This window comes from Canis aureus, chromosome 1 (assembly GCF_053574225.1).
Source record: "Canis aureus isolate CA01 chromosome 1, VMU_Caureus_v.1.0, whole genome shotgun sequence".
Classification (NCBI taxonomy): Eukaryota; Metazoa; Chordata; class Mammalia; order Carnivora; family Canidae; genus Canis; species Canis aureus.
Window position 1 is genome coordinate 38,147,509 of NC_135611.1, and position 16,314 is coordinate 38,163,822.

At 34.4% G+C, this 16,314-nt stretch overlaps 1 long non-coding RNA gene across 4 annotated transcripts in view; it reads right to left on the minus strand.

The window, feature by feature from the left end:
• Positions 1 to 1,370: 1,370 nt before the first annotated feature.
• LOC144313002 (uncharacterized) overlaps positions 1,371 to 16,314 on the minus strand; it is a 55,765-nt gene continuing 40,821 nt past the window's right edge. For 2 of the 4 annotated variants that reach the window (XR_013378654.1, XR_013378633.1), the window contains exon 4: positions 1,730 to 3,242. This is a non-coding gene — a long non-coding RNA (uncharacterized LOC144313002). Of the gene's footprint in view, positions 1,556 to 1,729; positions 3,243 to 16,314 lie in introns of those variants that run through there. The other 2 variants (XR_013378641.1, XR_013378652.1) reach the window with 2 other exon arrangements.

A 16,314-nucleotide genomic window follows, 5' to 3' on the forward strand; every position in this document is an offset into this window, starting at 1 on the left:
TGTTGGCCATTACACCTCAAATCCAAACAGTTCTTTATAGACATCATTGCTATTCTCAGCAAAACTAGTCTGTCTAGATTTTATCTAGTGCAGGTATCTGCAAAAATCAGCCTTAAGAATAAGTCCTTTTATTTAGATTTATAGCTTTGCCTGGTACACTTCTTTTACTTCACCTGCCCTAGGGGGATGTTTAATGAGGAACAAGCACAATGTTGCTACTGAGCCCCAGTGAATTTGTCCTTCAGGAGACTGGTAAGTTTGACATTTTATTTTGACTTCAAATCCGAAAGCCAGGAAGAGGGGAAACACGTAGGTGTTGGGGAAAATGGTGTGTGGGAAGTGGCTACCAGAAGGGCCGATGCCAGTCTGTTTGGATTAGTTTATTTCAATGAACAGATCTACGACACAAGATGAATATGTTTGAATATTTGGGGAAACAAGAACCTGGAATGAAGAGCTTTAAATACTGTTGGCCTGAGCAAACTAGTCTTTCTAGGGGAGGGGGGAAATGATAGTTAAAGGGCAGATGCTGACTGCTACATGCCCCTAAACCATTAAAATGCTCTACGGTGTGTTTGCTGCATCCCCAGAGGGTCCTGGGGGGCCAGAGGGCCACAGAGGAACCAAGAGGAAAAAGTGCTGTATACTTCAGGAAATTGGGGGTCCCCTCTGCCCTCCTTTGGGAAGTGAGTATTGTAATAAGACATTATAGGCCATCTTGTGAGTCAGGCTCTGCTATCTCAGTCTTGCCTTGCACCTTGCACAGCTCCATACAGCTGGATGATCTAGTTGGCCTCAGGCGTCCCCATTCCTGGACCAGTCCTGAGAGGGAGGACAAGTGGTAGGCACCCCCAGAGTCCCTGTCTACTGGGACGTGCAATTTGATTCGGACTCTTTGAGGTTGACTTCGTACTCTGTACTCAGCCCAGCTGTCCTGCCAGGAGCTCTGGCCTCTCTGAAAAAGGAGATTCCTCTACCTCAGGCCTGTTTGACTGTGCTTTTGTGTCCTGACTTACTGTTGACCAGGGGAGGAGGACGAAGAGTAGAATTTGTCTCCTTATTTACCTCCTCCCAACTAGTAGGGGTCCTATCCAATAGGAACATCAATCTTTCACAGTGACATCCATCCGTGACAACCAGTCTTGCCTTCCAAAAGCTGCACTTTAACCTGGACCTATGAAAAACAAGATACTAATGAGGTAGGTCACAGCAGCAGACTGCCTGGGTTCCAATCTCTGCTCCATCATCTTCTAAAACTATGAATTAGAAGAACTTATTCAACCTATCAGAACTTCAGTTTTCTTATCAAGAAAGTGAAAAAAAATATACTTAGCTCATTGAGTTGGTATGAAGATTGAGAACACAGTAAATTCTTTTTTTAAAAAAATATTTTATTTATTTATTCATGAGAGACACACACATATAGAGGCAGAGACACAGGCAGAGGAAGAAGCAGGCTTCATGCAGGGAGCCTGAAGTGGGACTCGATCCCAGGTCTCCAGGATCACACCCTGGGCTGAAGGCAGCACTAAACCGCTGAGTCACCGGGGCTGCCCTAGAACACAGTAAATTCTTAAGGAGAATAAGCTACTATTCCCATAATCAGTATGTCTGATCAAATACCCCATTTTGAAAGTCTGTGACTATTTGGAGTGGCATACCCCTAAGGAAGACTGCTCAGCTATCTCTTCAGCCACACAAGGAGATTACTAGAGATAGTAATTTGGTGAAGAAATTATTTATTTTTTTATTTTTTAAAATGACCTTTTAAAAAGTCTGAAATAACATTAGACATGAAAAGTAAAAAGATTGCTACAAAGAAATACCAATATACCCATTATCCAGAGATCTTTTCAAGTGTTGCCAATTGCCCCAGGCATGCCTTTTATTACAAGTGCACCATTACTAGGACTTCTTACTGTACCCAGTAGTCATGTCTCTCTAAGCTCCTTCAATCTGGGGTAATGTATTAGGCACTCCTTGACCTTTCTGAGGTTTCTGAGCATGTCTTTTGTAGAGTTTTTCTCAATGTGGATTTGTCTAATGTTTCCTCTAGAAGAGTACCACATTAATATATTTTTGGCAAAAATACTGCAGAAGGAAGGTGGTGGTCTTGCTGTATCCTTTCAGGTGGCACATGATGCTAATTTGTCCCATTATTGATGGTGCTAATTTGATTACTTGATAAATACTATGTCTGTTAGGATTCTCCTCTGGAACCTTACTTTGGAATTACTAAGCACTTTTTGTGTGTAGATACTTTGGTTTCATGAAAATACCCCATTCTTCAGCTCCCATTCACCACTAGATGCAGCATGTATTGAATTTATTATTGCTACAATGGGCAGAAGTGGTGGTTTTCAAATTGCAATACTTTTTCTATATCTATTATTTGATATTCTACTGTAAAGAATAGTTCCTCTAATCTCCACTTATTTTTATTAGTTGAATGGATTATAACCCATCAATATGATTATTTATTTTGATGCTTTAATTTTCCCAGATTTGGACGGGAGGAGCCCCTTCCAGCTAGATAATGTCTTCTAAACTCTTTCCTTCATTGTTTTAAGGACTTCCTCTGTATTTGGCACAATATGTTCCAAGTTCATTCTCCACTTTCCTTGACCTTGATTTGGATAAGCTAATTCTCCAAGAAGGCTTGGCTCTTTTTGTGGAAAATAGTACGTAGAAATCAGAGTCTGGATGTGAGGTAAGTTCATTAATACTGGGGCCTCAATGTTTGGCTTGTACATTTCATTTACATTTTCTATTAAATCTCTTATTCCAGTCTACACTACAGAGTTTATGGCTCATTTGAATCTTCCTCTGTTCACTTCTTTGTATTTGTATTCACTTCTTCGTCAGCGAAAAATCAAGCCTCATCATCCTCAACATATTTGCTTATGTGCTCAACCCCTTATGTACACAATTTCCCAGTTTACCAAGCTTCCCAATCCCCCAACACTGATACTCCATCCTTGCACAGCCACCATTACTGGACCTGCCTGATGTCAAAGAAAGAAAAAAGGAGAGAAGGTGGACAGAAGGAAAAAAGAACATTAACAGAATTGTCTGAATTTGGTCATGGTGTCAATGGATGTTTATATTACTTCAAATATTCCTAAAATTACCTTTAGGTTTTACTTTTGTTGATCCTTTGGCTTCTATGAAATTGCTGGTGTTTTGTCTTTTGATTACTATTTGGTTCCTTCTACATTCTGTCATGACCAGTTTCTTGCCCACTGAAAATAATAATGGTATGTATGGTCAGTCATGCACACCTTGGACCTTTCATTGTGCCAAGATTATATAATACTACAATTGACAGCTCTAACAAAATTCCGTGTGTGTGTGTGTGTGTGTGTGTTTGTGTGTGTGTATCTGGAGAGCAAGGCAGGGAGCAGTTTGCCAAAGGAATGGTGAGATCTATTTCCAAAAGAAGCAAGGAAAAAATGTGTATCTTCTTTTCAATCTGCATCTCTCTTCTGAGGCATTGTGATGGACTCCGAACTCATCTCTTTACCTTTGATCTTCTCCAAACTTAGCATTTTAAATGAAAACTATACATTGTTCTCCACCACCCTGACATCTCTTCTTGTATCACTAATAGCAATAAATTGAATTTTGTCATTATCAAGAAACTGAGGTTCTCTGGAGCAGGAATCATTGGATTCATCTTTAATCCCAAGCCTGAAAGTACCTTGAATTTAGTAAATGCTCAATAAACATTTGCTAAATGGATAAATTAATGGATATATGACCTACTTAAGGAAGCTGGTGTTAGATATTGTCCTCTCTTCCTTTCAAGTTAGTTTTTACAGTTAATTATTCTGGAGCAAAGTTCAGGAGTTTACACTTTTAACAAGAATCCCCAAGTGATTCTATTCAGGTCATATTTTAAGAAAAATTAAGATATGCTTTTACATTCTTGATTTCAAGTTTAAAAAGAGAATTTAAATTCTCCAGTGCCACTATTAGAGTACTTTTTTGATGGTTATAGATATTATGATTATGTGTTTTAAAAGGAGTTAGATGCAACTCTAATTGCCTATTGACCTTCCAGGATGCAAATTAACACAAAATTATTTTTCTTCTACTGATCATATGTGCCACATAAATATTTCTTTATATTCTTCCAAATAACTCTTTACTATCTATGCACTTAGTGGTTGAATCGAAAATGAAACTTCCTGTTTCTATGGAATACGGGAATACAGTTACTCTTGATTTATCGAATGCAATAGGCAACCTTTTAGGATTACAAAATTGCTAATGCATGAGCACAAATGCAATGGGGCTCAAAAGACGTCTAGAGAACGTTTACAGATAACCTGGTATCATACACTATTCACAGGACTAGATACGTGGCAAACAGGTTTTGTTATCATGGCATATTTTTCTTCCAACTACTTAGACTTATATTAATACCTTATATCATTTTCCACATGGGTGGATTTTCTTTATACTTTTTAACTGAATAATCTCATGAGGAAAACTAAGAATTATTCCCACTAATATCTACTGTTTATTCAATAAAAAACAGAGATTTGTGAAAGTTATATATGAATTACATGTTCTCTTTGTCCAATAAGACCTACAGTATTTGTGTTTGAATAAAATAATTTAAAAAGTTAGCCTGTTTATGTCTATGATGTCTACAGATGTGAGCATATCAACTTGTGAGAGAAGAATCTGTGTTCCTTCCTGTGGGAGCATTCACTCTGGATAGAGAGTGAGAGTCTTCAGTGACAAGGTTTCACCCCAGGTCAGATCAGTTGGGCACTTGGCTTATTACCATGTTACTTAAAGTAGCTGAGTTAGGGAGCTCAAAGACATGGCCCACCACTTCAAGGACCCAGAGACAGACTCTGGGCCTCTCAATCCCATTTTCACATCTGATGCATTCAGTTGTCCGTTCCATTCCCCTGCTGACATTCGTATTTTATCATTACATTTTATAACCTCTAGTCTCTTCTTGTGTCTCCTCCTCCCCTTTGTACATGGAATTTTACAACAGAGCCCCAGGGCCTTGAATAAAAGGATCATATGATCAAAGTATGATGCCCATTTGGCAAGAGGAGTTTGAATTGCACTCCTCCTAAACTGATTTACCGAAAGGAAAGAAAGGACATTATCACAGATAAAATCTGTGAATTAATCTCTCTCTCTTTTCTTCTTATTTTGAGAGGGGAAATGGGGAAAAATTTTTAGGCAAATGTAGTTAGAGAAAGAATTTTTTTAAGTATATCACAATAGGAAAAGTAAAAACAAACTATTTATATGCCAATAATAGCTACTGTGACTCATATAGTATATCGATATCATTTCTCACACACAACACAAACATTTTTACCACACTCACAAACAATATTGACAGACTTTTGAGTGTCAGGCAATGCCAGTGCAATGTGAAATTGAAAAATGAACAGCTATTAATCAACAAAGGTTACTCTCTGGATGGTCCATTCTCCTAAGGGTGTCTATGAATTAGTAGTCATGGTTTCAGAGTCCAATTATTCCTGAAATTCTCTGCCTGTGTAAATAGATGTTTATTCTCAGTCATCAGTTTACTCAGTAAACTGTTGTATATACATGGTTACAGAGTGAGCGTGATTAATCAGAGCTCACCAAGGTAGCAGAATTTGGCTCTAATAGCAGTAATGTTCACAAGAGAAGAATCGGCTTCTAGGGTGGTTCATTAAAAACAACATGGACCAAGTAATCTTTCGTACTTGAGTATTCCTATTCAACCATGATAAACCAGTGAGGCTAGTAGTCAATGAAGAAAAGAGAAAAAGCCTAGCCTACGTTAATCTTCACTTTGCTAACTTGTTTTCCACAGATCAGGCTATGCCACTGACATTCCTCAGGGGAATTAGCAATGTAATTGCCACTTAATTACAGTGCTCTATCATAGATCAATTTTTACTTCAGAGAATTATGCTGGGAAATGTGCCTAAGGAGCCTTATTTCTTTCTACACATCTAGAGAGTTTCTGCTATCCTAAAAACATTTTAAAGGAAGGATAGACTAAGGCTGTTTGACTGCATCAGAAAAGCCAGAGCTGTCAAAGCTCCCTTAAATTTGATGTCTCTAGAAATAAGAACATTTACAGAGAACAACAGGCCTGGGAGAAATTTATAGGAAGCTGCTCACCATGAAAAAAAGGGAGAGGAAATGCTCAATGAACAAGGAAAGCAAGACAGGCATGTGTTCTTAAAGAGAGGCAGTGAGTTTTTCACTTTTTCTTACCTCAACTCCCAGATCACCTTATTGCCCAGAATGCATCAAAATCAATTAAGAGTCCACCTCTCACAGCAGATTTGGGCAAGATTTCACTAATGAAAGGAAGTGTAGTTAAAGCCAGCCTTATCACTAACCTGCTCTGTAACCTTGGGAGATATTTTAATATCCTGGTATGTCAGACTCCTTGTCTATAAAATGGGAATAATACTAGTATATTCTTACAACAGAAAAGTTTGCTATAAATATTTAAAAAAAAAGAATGTGCATAAAGCTTAGACTTTTTTTTAGTAGAAATAAACATAAATTAACTTTTAAAAATTGAAGTATATTTGACATATAACGTACATTTAAGGTATACATGCTAATTTGATACTTATATATTTAATATGTTTGCCATTGTTGTGATAGTTAGAATCTCTATCACATCACATAAGTATTATTTCTCATTTTAAGAACTGTTAATGTTTAGACTTAGTGTTGTAACTATTGATTATATTACTAAACCGTAATTCTGTCATTGGTTTGCTCCTCTTCAATGGTAATTTCTGTTAGCAGTTTGTATTTTTCTATCAATTCTCTCTCTAGTAATTTGTTTAAAAAGTAGAATTGTGAAAAAAATTGAGAATTGATAACTTTGATTTTAATGTGACAATTTATAGAGCAAAACTATGTTTTTGGTACTTGTGGGTAAAGACAGGTAAAGAAATCAGTATTTACTAAACGCCCTCAAATTCTCCTACATTTCCATATGGTAGATGGTAAAACTTCTATCCAAAGTGAAAAAAAATTAGGCTCAGGGAAGTAAAATAGCATTTTTAATATATTAATAATTTTCTCAGCTTTTCAATTATAGAACCTTTGTGAAGACAAAAATATCACAGACATTTCATAATAGTCATAAGCATTATAATTGTTGAATGAGAAAATGCATAGTAATTGAGTATAATGTTTATAATTTTTTTTAAGATTTTATTTATTTTTGACACACACACGCAGAGAGAGAGAGAGGCAGAGAAACAGGCAGAGGGAGGAGCAGGCTTCATGTAGGGAGCCTGATGTGGGACTCGATCCCAGGTCTCCAGGATCATGCCCTGAGCCGAAGGTGGTGCTAAACCGCTGAGCCACCCGGGCTGTACTATAATGTTTATAATGTATAATAATTGAGTATAAATGTAGAGTATATCAGTCTCAATTGTAACAAGATAAAAACAAAAAAGTGGGTTGTTATCTTTATATAACCTGTAAACTATGATGTATACATTAGTATAGAATTATTAGATTTATTCTTGCAATAAATCTGTATGGACCTCTAGGGCTTCTTAATCAAAAGTTTTAGGAACCTCACACTACATAATTATGTATATTATAATCATTAATTATTATAATCATTGATTATATATTATTGATTATGAATTATTGTCTGTTACTATATTATTTGTTATATCATTATTATATATCATTATTATGATCATTGACTATGTAACATATTTCACAGCAGTTTTGAAGTATTTTTAGATACTTGTTTTTTTCTCTATTTCACTTAGATTAAGTTTACTAAAAATATCATATTTATATAAACGAGATTTAATAAATATAAACTAATGGATATCTTTCATTGCTATTAAAATAAGCATTTGCTCATGTAGAATATGTGTGTTTTAGGGAATATTTTTGTGGGGCTTCACATTAATAAGAAAAACTTACTTTAATAAGGCAGTGAGCGACAATTTCAGAACTAACAGAAAGTTTTTCGTAAACAAATCTGCTTTATATTTTAGACATGATAACATTAGGAAATGAGTAGTTATCATCAACGTTGATTTAGAACTCACCAGCTGTTGAGTTCCCTTGTTTGATCTGTTTAAAGTTCTGAGAACTGGAAATCTCATCCCCTCTGAGTCTATCTTAGCAATCCCTTTTAATACAAAACTTGAGGAGGACTGCCTCTGTCTATATTACCTAGAATGACTGACAGTGATGACTTTCAGATACCACTTCTTTGTTTTTTGAAGCAAGAAGTCAAAAACACAATTATGGTAAAATACATAAAGACTGTCAAACTTCCTTTCCTTTTGTTCTTTCCATTTGTATAATTTATGTAGATAGACTATAAGAAACAGAAGATGGTAAGATTACTACTGTACTGTACATTCCTAAAAGCAGTTGACAGAATCCATATATTTAGAGAACAAAGCAATATTGTGTCATGAAAAATGACTATCCTGATTTGCATAAAGCAGAGTAGGTTACTAAAACATTATGTAATTTACTTAGTCAAAAACAAATTGTTTCTTTTTGTTATGAGTTTGTCACCAGAATACAGGTCTTATGAAAAACATCACTAAATTTAAGACAAAATGGAAAAGGAAAAGATTCACGTCATATTTGCTATCATTGGACATGTAAATTCAAGAAAGTCTATTACTACCAGCCATCTGTTCTACAAATGTGGTTGGAATCAATAGAATAACTATCAACATTTTTGAGAATGAGTCTGCTAAGATGGGAAAGTCTCCTTTAGATATGCCTTGGAAAAACTTAAGCCTGAATGTGAATATGGTATCACATGGGTATCTCCATGTGGAAATTTGGGACCAGTAAGTATGTGGCCATCACTACTACTCCAGGACACAGAGACTTTATCAAAAACATGATCACAGGTACATTTCAGGTTGACAGTGTTTTTCTGATTGTTGCTGATGGTATTTGTAAATTTGAAGCTGGTATCTCCAAGACTGAGTAAACCAATCAGCATACCCTACTGGCTTACATGTTGGGTTTGAACCAATTGATTGTTGGTGTTAACACAATGGATTCTACCGAGATACTTTATAGTTAAAAGAGAAATGAGGAAGTCAGCCTCTGTATTAAGAAAAGTTTCTATAACCTTAACACATTAGCATTGGTTCCAAATTCTGGCTTAAATGGTGGAACATGCTGGAGTTAAATGTTAAAATACCTTGGTTCAAGGGATAGAAATTCACTATAAGGATGGAAGTGCCAATGGAATTATACTACTTGAAGCTCTGGATTACATCTTACTACCAACTCATATAATTGACAAATCTTTCATCTGTCCCTCCAGGTTGTTTATAAAATTGGTGGTATTAGTATAGCTTCTGTGAGCTGAATGACTAGTGTTCTAAACCAGGCCTAACGGCATACCTGGCTGGCTCAGTCAGTGGAGTATGCAACCCTTTTTTTTTTTTTTTTTGAGTATGCAACTCTTGATTGCATCATGAGTTTGAGCCCTGGCATAGAACTTACTTAATAAAAAATAAATAAACCATAGAATGAGCAAATAAAAAAAATCAATAAAAATACAAAAAAAAAAAACCTAAAAAGAAACAATTAAAATTAAACCAGGCATACAACCATCTTTGCTCCAGTCAACATTACAATTGAAAAAAAGTCTGTTGAAATACATTTTGAAAGTTTGTGTGAAACTCTGCCTGGGAACAGCATGGACTTCAATGTCAAGAACATGTCTGTCAAAGATGCTTATTGTGACAATGTGGCTGGTAGTGGCAAAAATGACTTACTAATGAAAGAAGCTGGCTTTACTGTTCAGGTGATTATCCAGAACCATTCAGGCCAGATTAGTGCTGGTTATCCACGTAAGCTGGAGTATCACACCACTCACATTGCTTGTAAGTTTGCCAAGCAGTGGAAGAAGATTGATAGCTACTCTAGTAAGAATATAGCAGTTGGTCCAAATTCTTGAAATCTAGGGGTACTGCTATCATTGACATGGTTTCTCACAAAATAATGTATGTTGAAAATTTTTATCATCCTCTGGATCATTTTGCTGTTCATAATGTGATGCAGAGAGTTGTTACGTAGTAGTAGTGGACCTCACGTACTGCTGTGGCTGGCAAATTCACCACCTCTGCTCAAAAAAACCCAGATTGGCTAAATGAATATTATCCAGAACATGGCACTTAGTCTTGATTGTGGAAGAACATCTCAGAACGGTTTGTCTCACTTGTCATTTAAGTTTAATAGTGAAAGACTGGTTAATGATATAAATGCTCAGAAAATAAGGAATGTTTTCCAGACCGTTTTGTGTGTGTGTGTGTGTGTGTGTGTGTGTGGTAATTTTAAGTTGTTAGATTTTAAAATCAGTACTTTTAAAATAGAAACATCTTGACCAAAATCTGTCAGAGAATTTTGAGACCCATTAAAATGAAGTTTGAAAAAAACCTATGTCTTCTTTTGGTCAATACCAAAGCTTCCCATAGAATTTCTTAGGCATAAGGCTTAAGGAAAAAGAGTTGCTTGTGATCTCTTTCTGGTGTTCCATTTGCCAAAGCTTGATGAATTAGATATTGCAGAATTGACTGATTATTCTCAGGGCAGTGATTAAAGTGTTTTTATCTAAAACAAAAAAAAAAAAAGGAAAATAGAATTTAAAAGGTGTGTTTTTTTTCTTCACTTATATCTAATAAAAAGAATCATATCTTAAGTTGATTTAGATACTTGGTGAAAAGTTAGGGGAGAGATCAAGTTTTAATACTTCATATTTCTTAGTATAGAAAAGATAAAGAGTAACTTACAATGTTATATGTTACCTTATAAGAGGACCAAAATTCTGCAATATTACAAGCCATGTGTGTTACATAGAGAATTTAATTTTATGTATTCTATCAATATTCAGTTAACTTGTTGGTACCATCTCTTATGCTTCATTTCCCAGTTCTTAAATGCATTCTCACACTTACAAATAATTCATCAGAGTTTGTTAAAACAAGAGTCTGAATTATAAGGTTAAGTATTTTGGAGGGGCCTGCTTTTAGGAGTTAATGGCATCTAGTTTCTAGGAAAATAAAGATACTGAAAATTGAAAAATAAAAACCATTTCAGAATTCCTTTCCTTGTAAGGGTAGAATAGCTTGTTGCATATCAATACCTTCATCATGAATAAATAGAAGTACCTGAAAAAAATCTGTTTGATAACATTGAAGACCTTTCAAGGCAACCAAAGCTTCAACAGTTAGGATCTTGGAATAAAGAAACAAAAATTGGGATGAACCCCATATTACAATTATTCTAAAAATTTTACAAGTACCTAAAAATGCTCTCAAGGCACTTTTAAGCACTTTAAGTTGGAGAGGCTAAAAGAACAAGCAGAGTGAGATAATAAGAAATTAGCAAACTGAATAGATATTCCAGTAATTGTGTGGGAGCAGGAAAACAAAAATTATAGTTTAGGGTCAGTGAAGGACATTCTGACTTCCAGTTTGAGTCTGAAAGGTATATACTCTAGGGATAAGAGCCAATCAAAAATAGACTAAACTTCAAAAAAAGTGAAATCCAGGTTTGAATCCTATGTAATCTGTCCCTATCTTAATAGCTTTCCTGAAAGCAAAATTATATCCTCTATGAAAAAAGATAATGTTTATAAGGGCCTCAAATTACATTTGCAATTTATGCACAAATTATCTGGAATTCAATAAAAAATGATCAGATATGCCATAGGAATAACTGACCAAAAAACAAAAACAAAAGAAAAACCCAAACACAAGAGGAAAAAAGAGACCATAAGAGCAGATCCACAAGTGATTATAGGTATTGGAGTTATCAGTTGTAAACATTAATATAATTGATTTATATATCCAATAAAATAGATGACAAGATTAAAAAGTTCAATAGAAAACTGGAATGTATGAAAATATTCTAATGGAAAACAAAATTTAAAAATATAGCAAATGAATAAAATTTTTTTAAAGGGTAAGCATTTAACAATAAATTAGATGCAGCAGAATTAAGAAATATGAACCAAAAATCAAGTCACTAGAAAATATATAGATTGAAGCATGGCAAAAATAAAAGATGAAAATATAGAAAATATCTTAATCAATTTATAGGCAAGAAAGCAAAAAGCCATTACATGTGAAATTGTAATCTTAGAAGAAGGGAAGAATGTGAAAAGACAGAGACAATTGCTGCTGAGATCATAGCTGAGAATTATTTCAAAACATAGAAACAATAAAAATCCACAGATTAGAGAAGTTCTGTGAATACCCAGAAGGGTAAATCAAAAGAACTATACCTGAGAATCTGGAAATGTTACATTAAATTTGACGAAACCTAAAGGGACCAAAAAAAAAAAAAAAATCCTAAAGCAGACAGAGAGCAGTAAATTATGCAATACATTGTCTGATACCTGACTTTTCTGCAGAAATTATGGAGGCAATAAGACAATGTTTAAAATGCAGAAAAGAATTAACTGCCAACCTAGTGAAAATATCCTTCAAAATAAAGGCATATCAAAGATACTTTCAAGCAATAAAAATATGGGGAGAACCATAACTAATAGCATTACACTAAAAAAACAAAACAAAACAAACATGGAGTTCTTCAGGTAGAAGAAAAATTATTATAGTTGAAAAAACAAAAATATATAACAAAATGATTAGAAATGGGGCTAAATAAATATTGGAAGTATAAAAATAATAAGGTCCTGTGGTATTTAAAATAAATGTAGAATTAAAATTCATTAAAATAATAACACCAAATTGGGAAGGAAAAAATGTAATTAACTAATCTAATAATCTTGTGTTGACTGGGATTTAGTATTTGTAATTTTTAAGTATTATGTTCTATAAGTTAAGGAAGTATGCTATAATGTCTAGGACGATAATTCCAAAAGGTAAAACAATTAACTAATGAAGTTAAATAAAGCAAAACTAAAATGAAAAAAATATATATATAAAGAAACTAAGAAAATAGAGAAATATATCCATAATGGAGAAGCTAGTATTGGTTTATACTCCTACAGTCAATGATTATAAAAGCTGGGACAAAAATAAAAATTATAAAATTATATAAAAATTGTAAAATTATTAAAACATGTAGCAATTATTGGTGGCCTCTGGATAACAATTAGCAAAAAACTATGATATCTGATAGAAGGAAAACCTATGAAAAGGAGCTTATATCCATCCTGGCTTTCAGCTTGAGGAAATTTACAAAGTGCAATTTAAGGACATAAGACTCAATAGAAAGTGATTATTTAGATGGGTAGAAATAAGAAAACGTTGAAATTTGGGGATTACAGGCAATTGGGACTTGTGAGTCATAATATTGGACAGGTTGAAACTTCATAGAAATTGTCCAAGAACGCCTACATTAAAATTCTTGGGGCACGTTGGGTGGCTTAGTCAGTTAAGCATCCCACTCGATTTTGTCTCAGGTCATGATTTCAGGGTCATAGGATCAAGCCCGTATTGGGATCTGTGCTCAGCAGAGAGTCTGCTTGAGATTCTCTCTCTCTCTCTCTCTCTCCCTCCCTCTGTCCCACCTTCCCCAGTCTCACCCTCTTTCTCTTTTAAAATAAATAAATAAATAAATAAATAAATAAATAAATATTTTTAAAAATTCCTCCTAGGCTACTGGATAATTCCTATATATATGGTAAATTCTGGAAAGCTTGGCAGAGAAAGGCCACTAGTAAACTGAAGAGCTGAGTGAAGACTTCAGATATCATTAGGTGTGGAGAAGATGTAGGTGTTCAGCATAACCAGAATAAAGAAAACATGGAGAACACTATGGGCTTTTAAATGAGACTCCAGAAAGTACATGTATCGACAGTAAAATTCAAACCCTAGAAGTAAAGGCATAATTAAAATAGACATGTTCTAACAAAGTCTAAAATCAGGCATCAACAGAGGAATAAGAAATGATATATCAGTAGACAAACTGCCTGAGGAAAAAAACCTAACACTCTTCAGGAGAATATAATACAATCCATTGACTCTACTAGATCTTCCACAATCTTCAGCATATAATAATTATTAGTCATTGAAGTTGCTAGAAAATTGATAGTAAAGAAATTACAATACAAGTCAATAGAAACAGACCCAGAGGATGATCATTGTATTGGCATTAAAAGACAAGAATCTCGAATCACTATGATTATTAGTACATTAGGAAGATAAAGAATTTCAGCACAAATTTAGAAGCTGTAGAAAATCATTGGGTATTCTAGAAGTAAGAATACTATATCTACAGTTCAGAGTCAAGTGGCTAGTTTTATTTTATTTATTTTTTTAAAGATTTATTTATTTATTCATGATAGACACAGAGAAAAAGAGAGGCAGAGACACAGGAGGAGGGAGAAGCAGGGTCCATGCCGGAGCCTGACACGGGACTCGATCCTGGGACTTCAGGATCGCGCCCTAGGCCAAAGGCAGGCGCCAAACCGCTGAGCCACCCAGGGATCCCCAAGTGGCTAGTTTTAAATTCAAAAAGGGCACAGCAGAAAACAGGCTTAGGAAACTCAAAAAATTAATAGAAATATGTCAACAGAAAAAAGGGAAAAAATGAATAGGAAATATAAAAATCACATGTATAACTAGAGTCACATAATGAGAGAGAGGACAAGACAGAGCCAATATTTGAGAAAATAAAGGCAAAATTTTTTCAACTCTGATGAATGACATGGACCCAGTAATCCAAGAAAATCAGCATTCTCCAGGTAGGGTAAAAACAAAGAAAAATACAGCCAGTATGTCATTAGGAAATTGTTAAAGGAAAAAAAAAAAGAGATGGAATATATAATAAATATATAATAAGATAGTGGACTTAATCTCAACTGTATCACTATTTAAATTACAAGTAAACTTTAAATATTATAGTTAAAAGACAAAGATTTTCAGACTAGACTAAAAACACTATAAACATAAGGCCATATAAAATTAAAAACATAAAACAGTAAAATATAAGACATGCAAACACTAACGAAATTAAAGCTCATTGATATAAGATAATGTAATTTTGAGGTAATATATACAACTAAGGGAGGATCTTTGTCAAACATATTTAAAAACTGCAAGAAGCACACAATTCAGAAGGGAAAATAATGGCAAAAAAGTTTGAACAGATATTGTAAAAGTGGCTATCCATTTGGCCACGAAGCAGAGGGAAAAGTATTCAACTTTATTAGTCATTATGGAAATGCAAATCAAAACCACAAAGAGCTATCTCTCCACACCTATCTGTAAAACAAAATATTTTTGTTTTGCCTAAAACAAAAATACCTGATGATGCTATGAAATTGGAACTGTCATAAACATGTAAGGTGATGAAATGAAAGAAGAAAAACTGAAAAGCATCTGGAAGACAGATTTACTATAGCTAGCTATCTTTGATAAAGTCTCTTGGAGGCTCTAAATCAATACTAACATTGCACTGGAGCATTTCTTTTTTTAAGGATCTAATAGTCTTTAAAAATATAGACACACATACACACTATATTTGAATATATTCAAACATATAATATCCAAATATATATTCAGGTGTATATATAAATGAGTATTGATTCATAGATATAAACACACATATTTAAGATAAATATTTAGTGACTATTATTTTGCTCTCTCGTCATCTAGTGGATATGTTCTTTTTTTTAATGGGATTTTATTTATTTATTCATGAGAGAAACAGAGAGAGAGAGAGGCAGAGACACAGGCAGAGGGAGAAGCAGGCTCCATGCAGGGAGCCCGACGTGGGACTCGATCCCGGGTCCAGGATCGCGCCCTGGGTGGTGCTAAACTGCTGAGCCACCTGGGCTGCCCGGTATGTTCATTCTTGAATAATGATTTCATTTCCTGGTCATCATAATTATCCTCTCAATAGTAAGTATACTCATTAGAGATTCAGGTGTCCCAAATACGTAGACCAGAGAAGCCTCATACCTTATAGTATGTGCTTGAGTAAGACAGATTCTTCTATAACTGCAGGCTATTTTAGAGATGTCAACCTCTAAGACTGGAAGTAGCTTCTTATTTTAAAAACGAAGAGAAAAATTGCAGTTTGCAAAGCATATTTTGGCATCAAAAATTTTTGAAATTAATATATGTTTTCTAATTTTAATTCTGAACTTGATTAAACTTTGTAGAATTATAATCTTCTGAAATCCTCCCACATTCTGGGGTCTTTTCCTTTAATGATCCATAAAATTATTTGATATGTCATCTAAGTGTTGTAAGAACTTGAGCACACTTCTTAAAATTCCCAAAGCCTTTCAGGAGTCCTCATATTCTCTTGGACATTTCATACGTACTT